General features: G+C 44.2%; 1 protein-coding gene across 1 annotated transcript in view; it reads right to left on the bottom strand.

Moving 5' to 3' along the window:
- LOC137373870 (uncharacterized) overlaps window positions 1-17,980 on the bottom strand; it is a 144,840-nt gene that overhangs the window by 77,722 nt on the left and 49,138 nt on the right. The gene's annotated exons all lie outside the window — the stretch shown is intronic.

Genomic DNA, 17,980 nt, shown 5'->3' on the forward strand with positions numbered 1-17,980 from the left:
TGCCCTCCAGTCCAGGCAGCATCCTGGTAAATCTCCTCTGCACCCTCTCGAAAGCTTCCACATCCTTCCTATAATGAGGCGACCAGAACCGAACACAATATTCCAAGTGTGGTCTAACCAGGGCCTTATAGAGCTGCAGCATAACCTCGCGGCTCTTAAACTCAATCCCCCTGTTAATGAAAGCCAACACACCATACGCCTTCTTAACAACCCTATCAACTTGGGTGGCAACTTTGAGCGATCTATGGACATGGACCCCAAGATCCTTCTGTTCCTCCACACTACCAAGAATCCTGTCTTTAAGCCTGTACTCCGCATTCAAATTCGACCTTCCAAAATGAATCACTTCACACTTTTCCAGGTTGAACTCCATCTGCCACTTCTCAGCCCAGCTCTGCATCCTGTCAATGTCCCGTTGCAACCTACAACAGCCTTCCACACTATCCACAACTCCAGCAACCTTCGTGTCATCGGCAAACTTGCTAACCCAGCCTTCCACTTCCTCATCCAAGTCATTTATAAAAATCACAAAGAGCAGAGGTCCCAGAACAGATCCTTGTGGAACACCACTGGTCACCGAGCTGCATGCTGAATACTTTCCATCTACTACCACCCTCTGACTTCTATGGGCCAGCCAATTTTGTATCCAGACAGCCAACTTTACTTGTATCCCATGCCTCCTTACTTTCTGAATGAGCCTACCATGGGGAACCTTATCAAACGCCTTGCTAAAATCCATATACACCACATCCACTGCTCTTCCTTCATCAATGTGTTTTGTCACATCTTCAAAGAATTCAATAAGGCTTGTGAGGCATGACCTGCCCCTCACAAAGCCATGCTGACTGTCTCTAATCAAACCATGCTTTTCCAAATAATCTTAAATCCTGTCTCTCAGAATCCTCTCCAATAATTTGTAGTTCCAATTTTTTCTTGACATTAGGCCAGTAATAAAGCTTTTGTACTGCGCCAGTTTTCAATTCCCCTCTCTGTTCAACCCTGACTAGCAGGCACTAGGCTGATTCCTTGGAGACAGGTGGTATCTTCTCTACACCTGGCTCGTGACACCTGTCAGGAACCCAGTCACAGATGCTGAAGGTCGATACAATTAAGGCCCACGCCCAATCTAGAGCTCTCATTCAGCAGACTGTAGGTGTGCTCAAACAAAGGTTTCAGTGCCTAGAATGATCCAGTGGAGTCCTGCAACATGGCCCTGAATTGTAAAGGTTTGCTGCACGCTTCATACTTATGCCATTGAGAGAGGCCAAGCCTTCGTTCTGTGGTAGCTGCAAGTAGTGCAGGAGCAAAAGGAAGAGGAGAATGAGGAAGACCAAGGACAAGAGGTGCTAACAGCTGCTGGAGCTGAAAGGTAACAAATAATTGATAGATTCTCTTAACTGTCCTCCACCACACCAATAGTCTCACTATTTGACCTACATTCTGAATGCACTCCAACACTTCTAATAATGGATCTTTCTCTTGCATAGCTAGGAATGTTTGTTATATGGGGCACAGCCTCAGGATAAGGAGTCGATCATTTAGGACTGAGATGAGGAGAAATTGCTTCACTTGGAGGGTTGTGAATCTTTGGAATTGTCTACCGCAGGGGGCTGTGGATACTCCATCGTTCAGTATATTCAAGACTGAGATCAATAGATTTTTGATCACTCAGTGAATCAAGGGATATGGGGAGCATGCAGGAAAGTGGAGTTAATGTAGATGATCAACCATGATCGTACTGATTGGCAGACCAGGCTGAAGGGGCCGAATGGTCTTCTCTTGTTCCCAGTTCCTAATGTGAAAACTATCAATGCAAAAAAAACCTTTTTATTTCACTTTGCAAATTTAATTATTTTCCTTCTCCTGAGGTTGAAATGAAATCACCCCAGTGGAATCCCTTAACGCCAGGTCTCTGTGCTTGTTTATCTATTTGTGTTCCTACGAGATGATTCCGCTGGAGGCTGAAGACTGCTGATCGTGGTGGGTCACCTTGAGCAGCTCTGGGACACGAGGGCCTGGTTGCAGTCTGTTGCATCTTGCCGATAGCTCAGACAGTCAGGGCCAGCTGGGTATGTGGAACCAAAGACACCAGTGATGCCCACATCCCGTGAAAGAATAAATTTAAAAAAATTTAAAGGATAGGACAATCTAGAGGCAACTTTCTCCTTCCACAATATCACTGCTGCCTTGTTTTGAATGATATTAATGATAAAATGACATAATAGGCAGTGCGGGAAACAACAGTCAGCAACACAATCATTTTTTGGGTATTTTACATAATCATTTTGGCAATGCTCTGTCTTTCCTACTTTAATAGTTTTAGTTTCTATCGAAACAAATTTGAAATAGTCATTAATCTGTGGACAGGAATTTGATTTGATTGATTTGGAAGTCACAACAGCTAAAGGATGAACTCTAAGACAGAAATGCATTTAATTTAATACCAATGTAGTAGAGGCTAAGCTGCAGCCAGTCCTAATTCCTGAAAGAAACAAAATCCAACATAATCCTCTCTTAATTCCAAACAGTGGCAGTCTTCCAAAATTATATATAACTGAGAAAAAATACATTTTCTTTGTTTTTTTCTACATATGACCAATTTCCTTTATGTCAGAAGTGAAGTTTCATATAGGATGGTATTGGCCATACTTTAGTTAATCAACATGAATCATTAAAGTCTTACTCAAAGTAAAACATAAAATAACATATTAGAGCTAGAATACACAACAGTTGGATACAACTACAGTTTGACCTGGTAAATAATTAATTTGTTTACACTCATAAAACATCGGATCAATTTTATTAAGAGGGGACATGGGTTGGGTGTATGCGGAAAGTTAAATCCCCTAAAAATAGCGTCAAGTCCGTATCCTGACATCATCCCCCTCTTCCAGCTTTCACCCAGGTTTGAAGGCAAGCGGGGAACCCCAGTGCAGCTGTCAGGTAAAGCACTTAAATATGATAATAGGCAATTAACTGTTGTTTTAACCAAGGATTCTGCATTTAACAGACAACCGACCTATTTCCTGAGCTGTGTGGAACTTGCCAGTGTCACCAAGACGAGTACACAGAGGGAAGTGCTTCTTCAAAGGCTTCCCAGCATCGATCAGCGAAACTGAAGAGCTCCAGCCATGGCCAGGTGAGAGGCTGCTACTCACAGCACTCCTTCCCAGAGGGCGATTTCCAACTTCTTGGAAGTCACTTCACTTGTTTTGCACTTCACTCATCATCAGTTGCACTTCCCTGCTGTCAGCCTTCACCATGACATGGGAGCAGATTTTGCAGCTCTACCTTGCACCTCTGACAATGAGCATGAGGAGCAGGAGCAACACCGGCAGAAGTCCAGCTGCCTTCTCCTCAGACACATACTGCTCCATAAGGCAGAGGAGATGGGCACAGAGATTCAACTGCAAGGAGACGAGGCCTCCAAAACAGGATCTACAGGCAGAAGATCAGCTCTCTTGACATGTGTGAGCCCCAGTGCCTCAGAAGGCTTAGGTTTTGATATCTGCACCCTCCTGGAACAAGACCTCCTTCCCAGTGGGCATGCATTGTTAGTGGCCGTCGAGGTGCCTATCACTGGAAGGCCGCATACTGGGGTAGAAAGGAGCCCTGCACACATTGGAAGAACTGAATTCCCTTATCCCCTTTACCTACCTCTTCTGGCCAATTAATTTTGGGGTAGTTGAAATTCCTCCATGATTATTTGATGCTTGCTACTCATTTCCCTAATTTCTTTGCCTATTTCCTCCTCCACCTCCCTTCCACTATGTTGGTCTGTTGACTACCCCAGTATAATTTTTAAAAAGGATCAATCTCTTATCTCTAGCCACATGGATTCTATTTCTATCATACTGATGGCTGTATTACTTTTTTCTACTGCCAATTATGGTATCTCTATAAAGTGTAGGTACTCCATCTCCCCTTCTTCCCACTCTAACTTTTCTAAATTTAATTTCCAGCCCTGATTTTTCCATAGCCATGTCTCAGTAATCCCAAATATAGAACCAGACTACATCTGTTCCCCTACTTGACTACTAACACTGTATGCACTGCTGTACAGACAGTTCGACACATTTCTAATAGCAGTCTAGCTCAATTTTACTTTTAAACATGTTTACATGCATGCTCTATAGCTCTAAATATTCCCTGGCCATTTATGTCCTCCTTTAGCTTAATTGGTCCCATGATCTCCATTCCTGTTTCGTTTATAACTTAGGCTGGTTTAATTTCTTCCAGACCCACCCACCACCATCTTACTCGTTTAAAGCCTTTGCAATCTCTCTATTTACCCTTTCAGCTAGGACACTGGTCACATTCCATTTCAGGTGCAACCTGTCCCATCGGTACAGCTCCTTCTTCTCCCAGTACTGATGCCCCATCAAAAGGAACTCCTCTTTCCTATACCAGTCCTTCAACCACATTAACTTCCTAGATCTGTTAATTTTCAAGTGGCTGGGGCAATAATCCATCGGTTATTATCCTTGAGGTCCTGCTTTTTAATTTAGTTCCTAACTCCTGATACTCCCTCAGCAGGACCTCTTCCCTGTTCCTATCTATGTCATTTGTTCCAACCTGGACCATGATAACTGGATTTACCCCCTCCCTTTCCAAATTCCTCTCCAGTCACCTTGCGATGTCCCTTACGAAGCACCAGGTGGGCAACACGTCCTTCGATATATGTACAGACATGTTACATTTTTAAAAATGCAGCCGCCTCTCCTTATAAAGCTCTCTAATATAAAGCCCATTGCTAAAAAGGTAATCTTATTCAGCAATGTGATTGGAAATTTGCACTGCTGGATGAAGATTTAAAGTTATAATTTAAATATATTTCCATCCAGCTCCTTTTAAATATATTATTGTTTGGCACTAAAGTCACACAGATCAGGACCACTAAAGCTCAGATGCCTGATCTGACACTGAGTTAGCTGATCTGATTTAGATGACTGTTGAGATACCAGAATTTTCCATCAGGACCCTGGGCTAGGGTGGAGAAAATGCCCAGGGTTCCCTTCATCTAATAGCAATCCCTGCTGGAGGTGAATGCAAGTGGATGCTGGGTGAGAACAGATTTGAGTGTGGTTATCATGGCACTAACATTCAAATGGCCTATCAACACTCACTCTCCAAGCTCCACGTTGAAAATGGGCATTTGGTCAAAGTACCATAGGATGACTGCTGCCCATGGAAACACATCACAGCATCAACTTTTGTCTTTCTCAAAAGGAGGTATGAAGGGACAGAATTGTAGAGAACATTATATATTGTACAAAGGTAGTGTGATGTTTCAAAGACCAAAGAGAAATAGCTACTCTATTTAGGATTGTAAAATGAAGAACAGAAGTATCTGAAAAATAGTACTCTAACTGGTCTGTCAAATATAAAAATAAAAGAATGAATTTGCCTTCATACAATGCTTTATTACATCTTAGAAATATCCTAAAGTACCCCAAATTGAATTAACTATATTGTATGGTTAATGCCAACATGGCAGCCATTTGCACACATCAAGGTTCCACTAACAGCAATGAGATGAATGACCAGTTAACCTGTTTTTGGTGCTGTTGGTTAAGGGAGGAGTGTTCACCTGAACATCAGCTGAGCTCTTTGCTCTTCTCTGGCTAGTTGTTTGGCAATTTAACATCTACCTGGAGCACCTGATCAATCCTTGGTTTAATATTTCATCCGAAGGACAACATAAGGCACTCCTTCAGTACTGCACTGAACTCAGGTCTATAAATGAGCAACCATCTGTTCTTCACCAAAAGTCCTCTAGACACCTAGTGATATCGAAAATTGTGATTGTATTTTCAAACTGGCAAGAAACTGCTGCCTTTCACACACACACGCATATGGGGCTGAATTTTATTCGCCATGGCGCCCTTTGAACTCGGCAGGGTGCCCACATTCAGCGGTATTTCACACGGGGGTTCATTTAAATAGTTAGCGGAGCGGCCGCCCCCAATGACATGTAGGGGCAGCCTCTGCGTCCCCGGCAACAGCTTCCGATGCCACCGCGCAGGCACCATTTTTAAAGGGCTTTAAGCCTTACAAATACTTTAAATTTTTAAACAGGCAGCACCATTAAAATGTTATTAAACACTAAAAAATATTCCGATGGCCCTGCCCCAACCCCCAATGGTCATTTCAATGCCCGAAATGACCAATACATTCCTTTCTCCCTACCCGAACTTTACCCCCTAAACTTATAACATTTGGCCTATAAACCCTTCCCACCATTCCCACATCCAATAAAAATTGGTTTCCCAGCTGCTCGACCCCGCCCACCCCGAAATTTTTATTACTCCCTCCCCCACCAGGTTCTTGCCTCAGAACTCCGTGTGGAGTTCGAAGGCCGAACGGGGGCCATAAAATCAGCGTGGGACGGCAGGTAAGTTAATTTGAATGTAATTGATGTCAATTTAAATATGCAGATGAAGGGCCCACCACCAGGCGGCATGGGGCCGCACCAATGTCCCCCCGCCACAGGTAATAAGCAGCTGCCCCTTTTCGACGTGCGGATCGAGGCGGGTCTCTCCCCACAACATTTTACCAGCCCCCGCGCCATGACCGATGGCATTGAGGGGCTGGAAAAATTCAGCCCCTATGGTCTTTCTCTCCTTCCACTTCTTACACATGCTAATTACAGAAGGAAAAAAAATCTGAAAGCACAATAATAAAATTAGACATACCATAAGATCCATCTGTGTGATCATGCAGATTTAGCATTCAGAACATGAATTCCAGTACTTGATTGCATTATGGGCTTTAACTTTTTATACTGGTTGCACCAGTATAAAGATGCTTTCAAGATGGCTCCTGGGCTGGAAGCTCCCTAGGAAGCTCCCTTGCTGTTCAACTCTATCCATGGCCATCTGCTCCCATCCCTAACGTTTTCTCCCCCAATCTGCCCTCTTAAACTGTTTAAATTCCCCTGGCTCTTTAAATCAGTTCATTTTAGCCCTATCTAAAAGTTAACAGTTAGTTTAGTGTATGTTACCTGGGCCCACTGCCCTCCCCCAGCCACACCTGCTCTTTGTTTTCTCAATGAAATTGATCCGGATGAAACTGACGAGAACAGCTGCCGATACTTTAATCTCCGATCCTGCTGTCTTCACAGTCCAGAGTGTCTGCAGCCACGGCATGCGGTAAGTCCATTGAGGTGAAGAAGGAGCTGCGGGACCCGAGAGAAGTCCTGGGAAAAGGTGCCCCGAACACCCAAAACATCCACGAACGGCACCCCCCCCCCCCCCCCCCCCCCGGCCGCAACTTCAAAGCGCCCGCGGGAGATGGCTCGGAGAGCATCTGCAGCGCACTGTCGGCAATGCTGCATGCCTTTATTTAAACCACTGCAAAAAAAACCCTTAACAAATGTAATCACCTCTAAGTCTGCCAAATGATGCTTCACCTCCCGAAGGACGTGGATGAGCTTTCCGGACGTCGATGGTGGGCACTGAGGAAATGGCTTATTACCTGCACCAGATTCCACCCCCCTCCCCCCCCCTTTACCCCCCTTCCACCCCCCCCACCCCCGTCCCCTTCCCTGCTCCACCCTCTCAGCTCACCCCCTCACAACCCCGTCCCAGCCCGCCCCCCCCTCGCACCATCTTCACCCCGCACCCCCTTCCCCTGCACCCCCCCCCCCACCCCCTCCCTCTACCCCTCCCCCTTGCATCCCCTCCTCCAACCGGCACCATCCTACACCTGTGTAGGGGCCCCAACAACCCCACTGCCTTGTGGGCGTCTCGGGAGAGACCAAGGCTAAGGGAGTAAACCCTAACAGAAAATCCGGAGCGGAACCCCGTAGGCGGTCATGTGTCACCTTTGGCATGTTTCCGGCAGTTCCTGCAGTCATACTGGTGCCAAACGTCGTGTCCTGCACTCCTTTGGACCCCACCAGAAAGGCCGAGAGGGGGGTTTTGACGACTGGGCAACTCTCAACCTCCATAAATTTGCCCAGGCATGCGCCATGGAGAGGTCACTCCATAGTTGCCTCACAGCGACTGAAACAACACGGAAGGCAGCAGTTACGGGTTATAAGTCCAGATATATTGGCGTAGAAACTGGGCGCCACGGGTTGCCTTTGTCGGTGGGAGAGGTCATTGCACCTCACTGGACAGCTACCGCCCGCCTCAAACCGGGCAGCCCCCGGTCAATAAGGTTCTGTCCCGCCACAGTCTGCCTGCTTCAATGGGTGCTTGGAGCTCAGGGTCATTGCCCGAAAGGTGGACTGATACACCGCACCAAACAACATGAAAAAAGGAAAGAAGGTACCAGCCCTTCGCTTTGCAAGCTGGAACGTCAGAACTATGTGTCCTGGCCTGTCGGAAGACCTTACACAAATCAACGATTCTCGGAAGACCGCCATCATTAACAACGAGCTCAGTAGACTCAATGTGGACATTGCAGCACTTCAGGAGACTCGCCTCCCCGCGAGTGGCTCTCTAGCAGAGCAAGACTACACCTTCTTCTGGCAGGGCAGGGATCCTGAAGAACCAAGACAGCATGGAGTGGGCTTCGCCATCAGAAACTCCTTGCTCAGCATGATAGAGCCTCCCTCAAATGGCTCGGAACGCATACTGTCCATCCGACTGCTCACCACCTCTGGTCCAGTACACCTACTCAGCATCTATGCTCCAACACTCTGTTCCGCACCTGAAGCTAAAGACCAGTTCTATGAACAACTCCATAACATCATTAGCAGCATCCCCAACACCGAACACCTATTCCTGCTGGGGGACTTTAATGCCAGGGTTGGGGCCGACCATGACTCATGGCCCTCCTGCCTTGGGCGCTATGGCGTTGGAAGGATGAATGAGAACGGGCAGAGACTGCTTGAGTTGTGTACCTATCATAACCTCTGCATCACCAACTCGTTCTTTCACACTAAACCCTGTCACCAGGTTTCATGGAGGCACCCAAGATCACGTCGTTGGCACCAGCTAGACCTCATTGTCACAAGGCGAGCCGCCTTAAACAGTGTTCAAATCACACGCAGCTTCCACAGTGCGGACTGCGACACCGACCACTCCCTGGTGTGCAGCAAGGTTAGACTCAGACCAAAGAAGTTGCATCATTCCAAGCAGAAGGGCCACCCGCGCATCAACACGAGCAGAATTTCTCACCCACAGCTGTTACAAAAATTTCTAAATTCACTTGTAACAGCCCTTCAAAACACTCCCACAGGGGATGCTGAGACCAAGTGGGCCCACATCAGAGACGCCATCTATGAGTCAGCTTTGACCACCTACGGCAAAAGTGCGAAGAGAAATGCAGACTGGTTTCAATCTCATAATGAAGAGCTGGAACCTGTCATAGCCGCTAAGCGCATTGCACTTTTGAACTACAAGAAAGCCCCCAGCGATTTAACATCCGCAGCACTTAAAGCAGCCAGAAGTACTGCACAAAGAACAGCTAGGCGTTGCGCAAACGACTACTGGCAACACCTATGCAGTCATATTCAGCTGGCCTCAGACACCGGAAACATCAGAGGAATGTATGATGGCATGAAGAGAGCTCTTGGGCCAACCATCAAGAAGATCACCCCCCTCAAATCTAAATCGGGGGACATAATCACTGACCAACGCAAACAGATGGACCGCTGGGTTGAGCACTACCTAGAACTGTACTCCAGGGAGAATGCTGTCACTGAGACTGCCCTCAATGCAGCCCAGCCTCTACCAGTCATGGATGAGCTGGACATACAGCCAACCAAATCGGAACTCAGTGTTGCCATTGATTCCCTAGCCAGCGGAAAAGCCCCTGGGAAGGACAGCATTACCCCTGAAATAATCAAGAGTGCCAAGCCTGCTATACTCTCAGCACTACATGAACTGCTATGCCTGTGCTGGGACGAGGGAGCAGTACCCCAGGACATGCGCGATGCCAACATCATCACCCTCTATAAAAACAAAGGTGACCGCGGTGACTGCAACAACTACCGTGGAATCTCCCTGCTCAGCATAGTGGGGAAAGTCTTTGCTCGAGTCGCTCTGAACAGGCTCCAGAAGCTGGCCGAGCGCGTCTACCCTGAGGCACAGTGTGGCTTTCGTGCAGAGAGATCGACTATTGACATGCTGTTCTCCCTTCGTCAGATACAGGAGAAATGCCGTGAACAACAGATGCCCCTCTACATTGCTTTCATTGATCTCACCAAAGCCTTTGACCTCGTCAGCAGACGTGGTCTCTTCAGACTACTAGAAAAGATCGGATGTCCACCAAAGCTACTAAGTATCATCACCTCATTCCATGACAATATGAAAGGCACAATTCAACATGGTGGCTCCTCATCAGAGCCCTTTCCTATCCTGAGTGGTGTGAAACAGGGCTGTGTTCTCGCACCCACACTTTTTGGGATTTTCTTCTCCCTGCTGCTTTCACATGCGTTCAAATCCTCTGAAGAAGGAATTTTCCTCCACACAAGATCAGGGGGCAGGTTGTTCAACCTTGCCCGTCTAAGAGCGAAGTCCAAAGTACGGAAAGTCCTCATCAGAGAACTCCTCTTTGCTGACGATGCTGCTTTAACATCTCACACTGAAGAATGCCTGCAGAGTCTCATCGACAGGTTTGCGTCTGCCTGCAATGAATTTGGCCTAACCATCAGCCTCAAGAAAACGAACATCATGGGGCAGGATGTCAGAAATGCTCCATCCATCAATATTGGCGACCACGCTCTGGAAGTGGTTCAAGAGTTCACCTACCTAGGCTCAACTATCACCAGTAACCTGTCTCTAGATGCAGAAATCAACAAGCGCATGGGTAAGGCTTCCACTGCTATGTTCAGACTGGCCAAGAGAGTGTGGGAAAATGGCGCACTGACACGGAACACAAAAGTCCGAGTGTATCAGGCCTGTGTCCTCAGTACCTTGCTCTACGGCAGCGAGGCCTGGACAACGTATGCCAGCCAAGAGCGACGTCTCAATTCATTCCATCTTCGCTGCCTTCGGAGAATACTTGGCATCAGGTGGCAGGACTATATCTCCAACACAGAAGTCCTTGAAGCGGCCAACATCCCCAGCTTATACACACTACTGAGTCAGCGGCGCTTGAGATGGCTTGGCCATGTGAGCCGCATGGAAGATGGCAGGATCCCCAAAGACACATTGTACAGCGAGCTCGCCACTGGTATCAGACCCACCGGCCGTCCATGTCTCCGTTATAAAGACGTCTGCAAACGCGACATGAAATCGTGTGACATTGATCACAAGTCGTGGGAGTCAGTTGCCAGCATTCGCCAGAGCTGGCGGGCAGCCATAAAGACAGGGCTAAATTGTGGCGAGTCGAAGAGACTTAGTAGTTGGCAGGAAAAAAGACAGAGGCGCAAGGGGAGAGCCAACTGTGCAACAGCCCCAACAAACAAATTTCTCTGCAGCACCTGTGGAAGAGCCTGTCACTCCAGAATTGGCCTTTATAGCCACTCCAGGCGCTGCTTCACAAACCACTGACCACCTCCAGGCGCGTATCCATTGTCTCTCGAGATAAGGAGGCCCAAAAGAAAAAGAAAGAAAAAAGAAACTGGTTGCACCAATGAGTTTTTGCTGGGCTGTCCAATATAATTCCCACGTGAATAACTTCACATCATTATCTGCCAGTCCTACGCTACAAAAAGATAATTATTTACCTACACTGTACCATGGCAGGTGAGACAAGACAATGAGGAGAAGAAATAGAGGGATTTAGCTAATTATTCAACTTTTAAACTATTCTAAGATTTAATTTAGAAACGTATTCAACTTTTTAAAACAAATTGCGAAGGAAAGATTTGCTGAATTAAATGGCAACCATAATGCAACAGAATGAGACAAACATAGAATGGGAAGATCACATGGGAGAATCCGTTAGTTTAGCCAGCTACCGAGATCATTTGCACTATTAGCAGATTCCAAGAAATGATATGATATTACACATTCTGGGGTAACATTTTACTTAGCAGAGATCTTAAACTACAAAGTAACTTTTGAAATGAGACGGACTCGACAGCACAGGTCATTCTCTCTTTGTGTCCACTGCCACCAAATTTCCTCTCTACCCATTCTATATCACTGAAGTATCACTTTTCATCTCTCTTTTTCCTCCATTCTTCTGCCCGCTTTTGATTTCAGATACCCTTCCCTCTCTTTCTTCATATAGCCTTTGAAATAGTCCCTCTATTTCTGCCCTCATACATTTCTATTCTTCAAACATTAGCTTATTTTGACTTATGCCTGAAATTTGTTGGCTTAGCATGGGTATGAACTAGACAGTGCATGGGCTGCAAATTCAATTTTCTGGATCAGGCACTTTAGGATGCCGATCTCTAGGACCTCCTAATGGGATCACTTTGCAAAGCACCTGTAAACAATGCCAGCAGAGTAATTCATTGTTTTTTTTCTTACCTGCCTCATACCAGTTAATTTGCACGCAATGAGATTCCATAAACCATATGAATAAACAATTCATTTTTTTTTTGGATGAGGGAAGAATGTTGATAAGGACACTGGGAATACTCAATACTGTTCAACTAATAGTGCCAAGGGATCTTTAACAAACAGCTGAAGAGGCAGATGGGGCCTCAGGTTAACAGCTCAGCCAGCAATGTTGCTCTGAATTATAGACAGTTGTTTGCTATTGTCTCTCATTGGGTAGGAACTTGGCAGATTCTGCCAAAGCTCCATGTCCGCCACCCATACAGCTGTCAGATAGAGACTTTCATCCCATTACTTTGGGTCTCAAAAGCGCCACTGTGAGACACAGTCCCCTACTAAATTCAGATTTAATTTAAGTGCACAGAAACATAACAGATAACATTTTAATGGGGATCAATTTAAGTAATTTCATTAAGATGTTCTGGTGTTGTATCCATCATAAAATCTATTTTCTATGGTTGCAGCTGGGTTTTTAAAATCGCTCCTGCTGCACTATGACATACTATTTTGTCAATGCCTTAAATCAGTATGAATATATAAGCTTTCACAGCAGTTCTACTGTATTAATGCTTTGTTTCAAATTATTGTTGATGAGAGAACACGCAGCAGGTTGTTACAGCCTGGCTCTGTTCCACTCTCTGCTGTCCAATTTAGGAGAGGGATCCTGAAAGAGGCCTCTCATTCACTTACATACATAAGAAGCCTAACTCATGTTTTAGCCAGTCTCCAGGGGCACATGAACAACTGTCTGGCCCAATTTGCAGTTGGACATATTTCAGGTGTCTATGAGGCATAGGAGACAGTACCGATGAATTGTAATGTCTGGCCCCAGTCTGTGCCTGAAAAAATGCAGTAATTTCAGTAATTGGCAAACTTCAGGAAAATGTGGATTCGCAAACAGATGGATGTAGCAAAAGGACAGAAATATACTGAGAAATAAGTATGCAAGATTTTCTACGCCAAAAAACTGGACTTCAACAGCAACCTCACTTTAACAGTCACTCCAAAGTAGGCCAGGTCCATTGAGCAGTCATGTGCTCAGTCATATGCTCATTTTACATGAGTGAAGTTTGTACTGAAGATGCAGCCTCACCTGAAATCATAAATATTAAGATGGGATCTCATTTGCCTAAACATACCACTGAAATGTGACCCTCATCATTCCTGCTGCACATCCTCATTCAGACCAGCAAAATCATACATCAGAAAGATGGACTCATCATGAGTTGGACATGAGATCTCAGGGCTTGGTTTTCCAAAAATGTGCCTGCATCAGTGGAGTCTCAAAAATTGGCCTTATTGAACCGCCATGGCGCCTTTGCTAAGCAGTTTCAGCTGAGCTTAGGACAGCTGGAGACAATACTGTTCCATGTATAAACATATTGCTGCAAGAGTATTGCTGAAAACAGAGACATTTTGTCAAAATTTTTCACCTTGCACTCATCAGGACAATTCACAAGAATACCAATGTAAGGGAAAGCAACAAATTTATACTGGTATTCTTGCAAATTGTCCCAACGAGTGCAAGATGAAAAGCTTCGACAAAATGTCTCTGTTTACAGCAATACTCAAGTTCTGTACTACCAAATGACTAATTGTTGCAAGAGATATCGGAGATAAATTATTCCAGTAAGCACAACTTTTAGATCTGCAAAATATATTATTCAAAATCTAGAGACTTAGTCAAGTATTAAATCCTTTTTATCTACTGTGCTTAAAATAACTGCTACAGTTTAATTTCCACTTTAAAATAAATGTGATTTGTAGATTATAACCCAATGCCCTCAGTCTGACAGAGTAATTATGCATCTGTTATCTAGATTAGAGGATTTGTGGCATTTCTAACAAGTTATAGTGACAAGAGTGTTCTATCCAATCCCGGACACTATTACTTTATTAGATGTTATTTGTATTCGTAACACTTCAATTCATAGTGAGCAAGAGCTTGCTTAAAGGATTAGTCCTTGAAATTGAAAGAAAGAGTGCACAAGAGAAATTCTGTTGCCTGAAACTCATTACATCATAGCAAAGTAAGTTTACTAAGGAAACTTTTCAAGCCTCGCCCATGATTTTCTGTAGCAAAGTGGATTCAATTATAGCTCTGTGAAAATTGTTGTTTTGACCGTTGTCATGGATTATAAAAAAGCTCTGTGCAAAATATTAACAGATCCAAGTTCTAGAAGGTTTCTTAAATTCTGTAAGGGTTCTGCCACTAATTAATTTCTAATTCAGTTAAAAGAATTTCAATAAATTGCTATATATTCTTAATAATTAGTGGCATAGGCTATTCCAGGAATCCCAATGCTGTTTAGATTAAAAAATGTACAAAATGAGGTTTAATCCTTTTCTAGAAATATTGAGCACATGGTTATCAAATATGCACATTTTCTCTCACTGCACAAGGAACATAGTATATATTGCAAAGCAGAAGAGACACATCATACAATTTCAAAATTGATTCACAAAAATTTAATTAACTACCAAAATTATGAGATAAATCTTATGGAGGGGCGTTGGGGGTTGTGGTGGAGGTAGGGATACATGCTCTTGCTACAGGAAAGGGGGAAAGAGACACACAAACTATTGGAAGGAGTGGTTGATTTTCTTCTTTTAACTATAACCAAAGAAGATTGACTAGTATGAGAAATATTCTTATGTTATTATAACAATTTTCTGAATGGGGTTTTTTGGGGAAAAAAAGCTCTTTGGGGTACATTTTCAACTTGCTGCTGGAGTATAAAACTGGCATTGATGAGTGATTTCAATGGAGCTGAAATTTAGGTAGTTTCTATAACAGGGAAGAAAAGAAAATGGGGTGATTGATCCACAATAATAGTCTTACAACTGGGCATCAAGTAAAAAATCTATTCCCTTCCTTTTAGGAAAAGGAACATAATCATATAATTCAAAAAAAATAAAGTTGCGAAATGATCACATTTTGACTTCTTGCTTCCTTAGATCACGTCTACGTTTTTATCTAGCACAGGATGTTCTAATCAGTAATGTTTTTGAAATAATATTAAGACCAGACACTAGATGCTCGTCTCGCATTTGCAGACATTGGCTAAAATACAGAGCAATAACAGTCACCGTATCATCAATTTACCACATTTAATTGTCCATCTGTTCTACTAAGTTTCAGCACAAATCATTTTTTCTTACTAACAGCACATTAAGTGGAAACAGCAAGGTCAAATATTACCTTTACCAAAGAAGCTTGCTATTTTTTTTATTGCTGTTTGCCTGCCTGCCAATTTATAGATAGGAACCACTGTCAAAGACGACTAACTAGGAATTTTCTGTGACAGACTATTTGCCATTCGAGAAACTATCACAACCAGCTGTGGCAACACACAGTAGGGCTGTCTTTTCGTTTAATGCAATATTCATTATTAGTACAATAACCTATTAAACTTTTGATCTTTTCTGCCATTTACTCTTCATTTTACTGTTCCCATATTTTACCTTATTCTGACAGGTGATTCTCAACTTCCACTAAGATAACCTTTAAGTATCTTAAGTAACCTTTAGGGGCTGCACAGTGGTTAGCACCACAGCCTCACAGCTCCAGCGACCCGGGTTCAATTCTGGGTACTGCCTGTGCAGAGTTTGCACGTTCTCCCTGTGAACCATGTGGGTTTTCGCCGGGTGCTCCAGTTTCCCCTCTCAGCCAAATACTTGCAGGTTGATAGGTAAATTGGCCATTATATATTTCCCCTAGTATCGGTAGGTGGTGTGGGGATGTGGTAGGAATATAGGATTAGTATAAATGGGTGGTTGATGGTTGGCACAGACTTGGTGGGCCGAAGGGCCTGTTTCAGTGCTGTATCTTTAAATAAAATAAATAAATATCACAATCAGAATACCTTTTGGAGAGTTATTTTAGCTACTGGAATTAACTTGCACCTCCAAACATCTTCTGGTAAGTGGGGCTTGGTAATAGTTTTAAACTATCAAGCAAATTTATTGAAAAAAATCAATAAGGAAAAATGTACACAATAGTTGTATTTAGCTCCTGTAAGAAAAATAATAGATTACAATCTCTATTGCTATTCTACATTAATTCTTCTCTTGTATTTCTCACACACTGAACTAACCTAATTTTGCTCTTGAAAACTGATCACAATTCAGCTCTGACACATATGTATTTCCATAACCAGTTGTAAATTTAAACAATACATACATATAACTGAACAAATCACATTATAGGCTGGATCTTGTTCTCCTCCAGATGGTGGGTTTCATGGCGGGGCGGACCAGAGAATCGGAGCAGCAGCAGCCGCCAGGGAACCCAACGCTGGGATTTCTGGTTCCGATTCTCCTGGGGTAGGGATAGGCCAATAAGAGCCTTCCCACCCAGAGGCCAAATAAGGGCCTCCTCCCGCCACCACTGGGATCTTACCAGGGGCTGGGCAGTTTGAGGGGTGGGGTGTGAGGCCTCCACCGCGTGGGGAGGACACCTTGGAAACAAGGCGACCTCCCTGCGGGCCTGGGGGTGGGGAGGGCCTTCCTGTGATTGGCCAGCAGCTCTTAGGAGTGGGATCCCCATCCCTATTAAGTGTTTAAAGGGACAGGGATCCCGCCTCCTTAAACTCTGACCCCAAAAGACCGAGGGTCACTCCGGGGGTCAGAAAAAAAATGCAGAAGCGGGGCTCCCCCCCAACCTTTCAGCCTGGCGCTGGGAGCCCCGCCTCCTGCATAAAATCCTGCCCTACGTGTTTATTTGAGCATGGCTTAGCTTCTCCCTCAAGCCTACTGTTTGAAAATCAGTTCTATCTGGCAACTGTTGTATCAATAAAGCTTGAAACAAAGGGGGACCAATTGCAGGGCATGATCTGCCACACCCAATCTCACCCAATGCTGAAGTGCCCGGGGTGCCCGTCCAAAACAGGTGTTTGGCCTCTTGAACAAGCTAATCAAAAACTGCACAGATCACGCATCCTTAAAAAGGGACCACTGGAGGCCTCTGAAGAACAGGTACATTTTTTTTACTTACTGTAACGTGGAGACAGGCAGAGCAATGAAGAATAGTAATAGAGATTGCAATCTGTTATTTTCCTCAGGTCCGAACAGCATCATATAGCAATAATGCAGATTTTTAAATAGAAAGTAAATGAAATCCTTTTGAACAGCTTTCTCTACAAATTTAAACCAGCCAAGATAGATTGCATTAATGTTATATCCATTTTTGCTCTCTAAAAGCCACATTAATTTCATTCCATTTTTAACATAGCTACAGTTGATGTTAAGAATAAAGTTTGAATTTACACTGATTCGATCACAATCAGATATTTAAAAAATAAAATGGAAATTTAGCAAAGTTCATTTTCCTGTGGATTTAAAGGGAATTTAAAAAAATTATCCAGAGTAGATCATATAAGCCTCACACATCTGCTTGCAACAATAACCACAGATGCCACTTTCCAGACTTGCAACGACAGCCATAAAATAGACTCCATAAAATCTCATAATATTACCCCTCGCTTACAAATAAAGTTCTGCTGATTTAATAAATCAAAATATAGATCACTGAGAGTGAGTAGCAAGATTACAATTTCACTGAGGGGTTCAGA

The sequence above is a fragment of the Heterodontus francisci genome, chromosome 9, assembly GCF_036365525.1.
Source record: "Heterodontus francisci isolate sHetFra1 chromosome 9, sHetFra1.hap1, whole genome shotgun sequence".
In the NCBI taxonomy this organism is placed as follows: domain Eukaryota; kingdom Metazoa; phylum Chordata; class Chondrichthyes; order Heterodontiformes; family Heterodontidae; genus Heterodontus; species Heterodontus francisci.